The following is an 8394-nucleotide window of genomic DNA, read 5'->3' as shown; positions in this document are numbered from 1 at the left end:
AAGTAGTATTGTTGTATCATTGAAAAGAGTTGTCTACTGCGGAAAAAATAGTTAGATTACCAGTATTCGACCCTAATTTAACTGTAATAAACGCTTTCGTCGCAAAATATGTTACCTATGTTTTTTCTGAGTTACGCTATTTTTGGAAAAATAAAGGAGATCATATTCTTGTCCAGTGGCCCAAATTATGCAAAAAAAAAATTATTTAAAAATGTAGTTTTCATTTCGTAAAATTGTGTTTTATACAAGTAGTATTTAGTTCCTTCAAACGATGTATTCAATGTACATAAATCATGAGAATTTTGTACAAAATTCATTAGGCGCCGAACGCCGCCGCCGCTCCGATATTTTCGTAACTCGGCGGCGGCGCGTGAGGAATGACAAAAAACGGCGGCGGCGTGGCTCGGCGGCGTATACCTCTAATATGTAGATAGAGGCACAGAGACTCAATCTGGGAACTATTTCGAGATTTTAGAGATTTTCGAGAGTCTCGGGACTTATCGATATAATCTTCGATATCTTTTCGGTTTTGAGATCGATATTTTTATCGATCGAAATTTTTATCGATATTGTTATTGATTTTTCTATCGATATTTTCGGAACATATCGATATAAAGATCGATATTTATATCGATTTTGTTATCGATATTTTCTATCGATTTTGTTATCGATAATTTTATCAGTTTTGTTATCGATTTTTCTATCGATAATTTTATCGATTTTGTTGTCGATATTTTTATAGATCTTGTTGTCGATATTTTAATCGATTTTGTCATCGATATTTTTACTAGTTTTATTACCGATATTTTCTATCGATTTTATTATCGAAATTTTTATCGATATTTTTACTGCTTTTGCTATCGATATTTTCGGAACTTATCGATATATCGATCGATATTTATATCGATTTTGTTATCGATATTTTCTATCGATTTTGTTATAGATAATTTTATCAGTTTTGTTATCGATTTTGTTATTTATAATTTTATCGATTTTTTATCGATTTTGCTATTGATTTCGTTGTCGATATTTTTATCGATTTTGCTATCGATATTATTATCGCTTTTGTTATCGATATTTTTTTCTTAGTGTGTGCTTTCGTTTTTGACTTGGATATGCTCTTAACCATACCACGTATTCTACGTTTAAATTTAGCGGAAGTATCTCCGATACAGCCTGCAGACCAAGACGAAGGCGCTCGACTATTCCTTATTTTTATACCCGAGCGCACTTGTGCACAAGGGTATTATAACTTTGTTCACATAACGGTTGTTTGTAACAGGCAAAACGAATCGAGATAGATATAGACAAATGTATACATAAATGATCAGAATGAAAAGAGAAATCGATTAAGCGGTGACTGTCTGTCCGTCCGTCCGTCTGTCCGTCTGTGCACACGATAACTCGAGTAAAAATTAAGATATCTTAACGAAACTTGGTACGTGTACTTCTTTCGAGCGTAGGACGGATGGTATTGAAAATGGGCAAAATCGGACAATAACCACGCCTACCTCCCATATAACGGTAATTTTCAGAAATACGAAAACTGCGATATTTTAGTAACTACTGAAGATTATTAACTCAAAATTGATATTTACAATAATTTTTAGAGGAAAAATAAGAATGTTATAAATTTTTGGAAAATGGGCGTAGCCACGCCCACTTATGGTTACATGTGTATATCTTGGTAACCGCTGCACCAATTTCTTCCAAACTTGGCACAGTTGTTGGCCTTGGTACAGGATACCAAATGACCGAAAAGTTTTAAAATCGGACAATAACCACGCCCACATCCCATATAACGGTAATTTAGAGAAATACGAAATCTTCGATAAATCGGTAAATATTGAAGCTAGTATATTCAAAATTGATGCTTGCAACAATTATTTAACAAGAAGTACGTTTATGATAAAATTTTGGAAAATGGGCGTGGCACCGCCCACTTATGATCACATATATGTATCTCGCTAACCGTTATAGCAATTTGTACCAAGCTCGGTATGGTTATTGTGCTTGCCAAACAAAGGCAAACTCCTGAAAATTGTTGAAATCGGACTAAAATTACGGCCGCTTTTCATATAACGGTAAATTTCAGAAATGCTTGAAATTTCAATATTTCGAAATTTAAGGACGCTAATTTACTTAAAATTTATACACCCGGCTTAGCATGTAGCGGTAGCTTTCGAAAAGGTGTAAAACATATATTTAATACTTGCGCCGGGTATTTAATGTTCGGCTCCGCCCGAACTTAGACTTTCTTACTTGTTAATTTACGAATTTTGATAATGCCATAATTAATGGCTAGATGAAATCTTTTACGAGAATATGAACATACATATTTTATTATGTAGCTCATTTCAAGGGGGAGGGGGTTGAGTATAGTAAGAAAATAACTTTTGTCAAACCCAGGCTAATTGGACAATGTTTTCGAGTACTGCTTAAACACATATACTGATCATTTGAACATAAAAAACATTGCGCGGAAAATTTTGTCTTGCGAAAGCTAAATCATGTTCTCACATTTTATTTACTGACTTAAAAATTTTTTTAACGGTTGGCATCATTTGGTCAACAAATTATAGCCGAACCACTTTTTGTCAAGTTTTAACGCATTATTTTTGTTGTCATTGAACTTTTGTTATTTTTTTTTATAAAAATATAGTTCATTCATTCCATATTTTTCAGTCGAGAAATGTAATTTTGAAATTTTAAAATTACTACGGTGCATTTTTCTTAAAAATATATGACTCAAAACGTACGATTTATAAAAATATAATTCATTTATAAACAATAGATAATAAAATAAAATAAAATGTCTTTCATGCTGGGGCGTACAAAATTTCTGATTCTCATTTCTCACGATCCAGCCCTATCATAAGTGGGCGGGGTCAGGACCCTTTTCCAAAAATTTCATAATAATATTATTTTATAGCAAAATTCTAATTCACATACTAATTTTCAACAAATTGGATCAAATAATAAAAAATTTCCTGAAATATCATAGTTTTTTCATTTTTCGAAAATACCGTTATATGCCATTTTCAATAGCAACCTAACTTGGATGGAGTGCAACCTATATACCAAATTTCGTTGAGATATCTCAATGATTATTTCATTGACAAACGTAAAATGCAAATTCCTTCCATTGTTCATGTTCGATTGGAAATTTTCGGGGGATTAAAACTAAAATCATGTAAAAAATAATAAAACTTTTTTGAACACTATACACTTTTAAACAACTAACTTTCATGTGATCGTTATAAGGGGGAACTGGAATGTGGGATCTATAGACCGCGTTCCATCGACGCATGCTAAAATGCGGCCTAGAAAAAATGTATTATATAAATTTTAAAACTATGGGATGAACAAAGAGTAAAAATTTAATAGAATATTCTCACAATAAGCTATGCAATTAGTATACTTTAAATATGAATACCTTCAGGACTTGCAACACGTAATGTGTGAGATGTACACATTTTTAACGCTTCTTATTTACGAAGGTGGAACGTACCTGCAAATAAACAAAAAAAAAAATATTTAATAATTATTTACTACATAATGTGTTATACTAAATGATGATCAGGCAAATTGCATGGAATTATATGGGCGCAATCTATGCTTACATAACTTCTTAACCATAGCTGCTATATTGTACAATAACTTCAGGAAACATTAGGAAGATAATGACTCAGGGATCTTTTTTCTATAAGACGAAATAGAAAATATACGGGCCGATTCTGAACAGAAACTCCCCGGGAGCTTTCTCTCTTTTCCCTTTCCTCCTATCATGAATAAAAATTCCCTGAGGGTTTTTCATGTTAAATGGCGGAGTTGAGCTCTCAAAAAAGTGTCGAACAGCTTTTTCGAAGTTCGAATTTCTTCCTCCCAAGTTTTCGGGGAAAATGATACACCTGGGAGCAGGCGGAGTTGAGCTCTCAAAAAAGTGTCGAACAGCTTTTTCGAAGTTCGAATTTCTTCCTTCCAAGTTTTCGGGGAAAATGCTACTCTTGGGAGTTTATTATTGGGGTATTTCTTTCTCGGGAGAAACAAATTCCCGGAGAACAAACTCCCCGGGAGTATTAGGAATTGGCCTGATAATAGCCTTATTCATAAAAAATACAAAAAGTTTATAAATTGAAAAATGTATGCATACGTCAATTTATAAAGCTTTTTAAACCTATATTTTTTATGAATAAGGCCAGGCATCTTCCATCTAAACGGCAAATGAGCCTTTGGATACTTACCCTCGGCCAGAAAGACCGTGCAATCATGCATTTCCTGGTTTTCGTCCAGCGGTCGCTGAGCTGACATGAGGCCCATCAATGATACATCCAGCTGATCTTTATGTGGTGATAATCTTTCAACAAAATTCTTGTGATATCTTATTTAACTTATTAATTAACCGGTTTAAAATTTTAACAGAAGAAGTATTTTCGGTTTACACCCACATCGAAGTCATATTTCAACTAACTGGTTTTAACTTTTAAAACCCGTAGCAACTCTCTTCAACAGATACTGTATATGTTAATCTAGCCCTCGAATCGTTAAATCTGTTCACATGATACGTTAGTCGTCTATGCTGAATGGGATAAAAAGTACGTTCAAGTGTGTCATAATCTGAAAAATTTGTTTTTACGTGACTCTGTAATGCGATATCGTATGTGACGATTCGAGCCCAGGTTATGGTCTATCTGTGTGCTAAACTTCATTGAAATCCGGTCAAGCTTTCATATTTATAATGTTGGTAGGAAAGGATATGTACTTATATACATACTACATACTTAGATATATATGGACGAGTAGGTATAACTCACATAATCTTGTATGAGGTTACCTCTATGCAATTTTAGATTTTATTAAATTCATTTTTTGTGCCATGTGCGTTACACATATCTACGAAGCACTATTTTTTGCCCCTTTGTTTTATTTTCATACGTTAAAGCATAGCCAGACGGCAGCGTTAATCCGGATCAACTCGCTAATTCGGAATTATCTCGAGAATTAACTGCAGTTGATCCGGATTAAGTCCTAGCGTTAATTCCCAAACTTAAATCGGATTAACGGAATTTTCGATGACAACACTGACCAAAACTCAGAGAGCGTAGAATACAGAGAATATGCAAATCTAGCATGGACATATACCCTGGTTGCCTCAGCCGCAGTAGCCGAGTGGCAAGAGCTGCGTACTACAAGCCTGAAGGTCCCAGGTTCGATCATCGGTTGGAGCGGTTGCCAAGAAATGTTTGATTTTATTATTTCTTATTTTTTTTCGGTTTTTATTTTATTTCGCAATTTTTATTTTATTATAATAATTATTACTTAGTTTAAATTTTGAGAGCAAAATTTTACTAAAAAAGTCAAAAACATTAAAAAATATAGCGATAATTTAATGAATTAAAAAAATTAAATGAATATCCTACTGGACGTGGGACACGAATCTACGACCTCGCGCTCGTAAATCCGCATTACTGCCGTCTGTCAAGGCACAATTTCGATCAAATCAACTGCGCCGTTAATCCGACTAAACGGTGCCGTCTGTCTATGCTTTTAGTCTATTTTGTTTATGCTTCGATAGCGATGAAGTGGCTCAATTCAATCATAACAAAAGCTCAGTGCATACCTAATTTCGTCTATATTTACATTTTTAGCATTTCCATCGTTGGTTTGTTTTGTGCATTATGAAAATGAAAGCAGCTTAATAGCCAACTGCTAAGAATGCTCGTTTGAAAACGCGTTTCAAGGAGCTGTTAAAGCAAAATCAACGGTGTGGAATCTAATTTGAACAAATACGTAAAATTTGTTTGTTTAATTGCAAAGAAAATTAATCAAATGAAAGAATGTGAATGTGAATGAACATAAGCAGTAATATTTGTGAATTAAATATTTTCAATCCTGAGAAAGGCACACAAAATAAAGTGTAGGGGAACTGAATAAACTAAGTACAAAGAGATGAATGCAAATCAATTGTTAAACTATTGTAGAACCACGGAAGCTGCTACAGAAAGTTAACTAATGGTGAGTTTGGACATGGGACGATGGTAAATTTCTGATAACCAGCTGGGTTTGCTCATCTATAAATACATACACTGCGAAAAGAGTTTATTTATGGCAACTAAATATATTTCTCTCAACATACAATATCAGCAATATGGTTATAGTTACCAAATCATGTGTTGAGAGATTTATATTTAGCTGACTTTTTTCTGAGTGTATATACATACATACATACAGATATACATACTCCTATTAATAACACCCATTGAAATCGCCTGAGTAAACTGCAATTTACAGCTTTCTGCACTTACACAAACAAGCTTTTCAAGCAAAAACAATGCAGATTACACGCTCACCGAACGCCAGCTAAAACTCAGTGTGTAACCAAAGGCACTTCAGGTAGTTAGTTGACTCGACAACTGCGACAGCGAAGAGCAATCGCCTGCGGTGGAGTCTTAAAGGCAGTCTTACAACCCCACAAGTGTTGCACTTAGCGCCGTTTTAAGCGATTTTAATTTTTTTTTGTGACGCTTGCGGTATGTATGTGCGATGACGGCCTTTGTTTGCCATACAAACTACATACACACAATTCGGTAACAATTCCAGAACTCAGTTTGTTTTGGAACTTTTTTGGCTGCTGTCGCATTCATTTCACTGCAAGGAAACAGAAAACAACAACAAGAGCATTTAATGCCAATAGCAAGATTGCTGTTGCCTTGGCTGCAGGTGGCTGCTACTGCTACTTGCTACTTGCAGCTTGCAGCTTACTTCCTGCTTTTAGCCGCTTAAAACCGTAAAAGTTTGCTCTTCGAAAAGTGTGCTCACTTTTTCACGTTCGAAATTGTTCAAGTTCTTGACTTCGCGATAGTGTTTTACTCTTATTTTTTGTGTTGTTGAATGAACACTTTTGCATTTGATTTATTTTTTTTTGCTTTTTTCTGTGAGTTTTTTACTTGGCTTGTTTACGCAAGCTCTTTTGGAAGTATTTTTTTAGCGATTTGTTTTGGCTCTTTGCAACGCGTTTGCGTTTAAATCAAACTCTCCGTACGTTCCCAACTCGCTCGCGCTGTTTTCCTACGATTCGCTCAGACTGCCTTTCATACAAACTGTTGTCGTTTTCTTTTGTGCAGATTTAAGTTTTTTTCAATTTTTGCACCTTTTTCGCTCCGAAACTCGTTTTGCAACAATTGCAAAATTACCCAAAATTAAGGTTTTAACCTAATTTTGACGCAAAGTGCCTCTTCGCACGCAAACAAAGTCCAGCAAAATGTTTCATTTTGTGGGCAACAAAACAAAAAACAAAAAACACAATCAAAAGGAGAACAACTGCAAAAAAAAACAGAAAGTTTCAAAACAAAATTTAAAAAGAAAATTGTGTGTAGCACACACAAAACCATTTCGAGACTTCAAGTGAGACTCGTTGAAAAACGCAAAAGAGACTTTATGTTGGTCCCATTGACCAAAAATTGCTAAAAAGTAATAGAAACTTCTATTATACTACACGAAATGGCAGGACTAAGCGTGTAAGTATTAGTGCAGTGAGCACGGTAAATTTAGAATCATCCAAGCAGAAGGATGGGGATAAAGTTTAGCAGCATCGTGGTGGCGGCGGCGGCGCGTATAAAGACGCAGTAAAAAGCATTAAATTTAAACAGATTGCGGTTGTGTGGAAAAGTGTTTGCTGTTGTTGTTGTTGCTGCTGCATTACTCGGCCAGTTGGGCAGTTGTTGGTCGCTTACGGTTAGCTAATGGCAACATTTGCGCGCTTTTCGGCAGCAGCACACTTTTGCTACCACTTTGCAGCACTTCGCCCTTTATTTCGAAATGTTTTCGCTGTTTTTTGCTGCATTTTCGACTCTTTTTGCCGCTGTTTTTTACCTTTTTTCTCTCTTGGCTTTGCTGCGTTTGGTACCTTTTTTGCGTTGGCCATTTCATTAAAAGGTGGCAACAAAAATAAAGTGCTGCTATTTTCTCATGCCGCATAAGTACAATTATCGTCGACTTGGAAAATATACACTGCAGTTGAATTGCATATGGCGGCTGGAAATTAAAGAAAGTACGTTATTTAGCTTTTCGGTAAGGTATTTTTATATTACTTCTGGAAAGTGAGTTTAAGTGCCAAAGCAAAGAAACCGTTTGCAGCATAGATGGTTGTATAAATAAAATTAAATTGCTTTCTAGTAATAAGTACCGTAAGCGGTGCTGGTTTACCTGTGTACCTGTGTAGTGTTTGATAAGAGGAGTGAAGGTTGAATTGAACTCGTTACTGGCTGAAATTACCTGAAGTAAATAAAACGAATGTATCAGAAAAACTTGCAGAAATTAGCTCAGGCAGAAAAAAAATTGAACTAAAATCCTGAAGTATGATTTCGTGAGAAAAATCTTAGGCAAGGGGAAACG

The 8394-nt window shown here is 35.0% G+C and overlaps 1 protein-coding gene across 5 annotated transcripts in view; it reads right to left on the bottom strand.

Moving 5' to 3' along the window:
* Positions 1 to 8394, bottom strand: part of LOC118733783 (furin-like protease 2) — a 742634-nt gene that overhangs the window by 352269 nt on the left and 381971 nt on the right. Inside the window, exon 1 of one of the 5 annotated variants that reach the window (XM_036463344.1) lies at positions 3437 to 3482. The exons of the other annotated variants lie outside the window; for them this stretch is intronic. The gene's annotated coding sequence lies outside the window, so the exon portion shown is untranslated. Of the gene's footprint in view, positions 1 to 3436; positions 3483 to 8394 lie in introns of those variants that run through there. 5 annotated transcript variants of the gene reach the window in all.

Source organism: Rhagoletis pomonella, unplaced genomic scaffold (assembly GCF_013731165.1).
Source record: "Rhagoletis pomonella isolate Grant_MI unplaced genomic scaffold, Rhpom_1.0 Rhpom_scaffold_00002, whole genome shotgun sequence".
Taxonomy (NCBI): domain Eukaryota; kingdom Metazoa; phylum Arthropoda; class Insecta; order Diptera; family Tephritidae; genus Rhagoletis; species Rhagoletis pomonella.
Note: the sequence above shows the minus strand (reverse complement) of the source record. Positions and strands in the feature narration are given on the sequence as shown.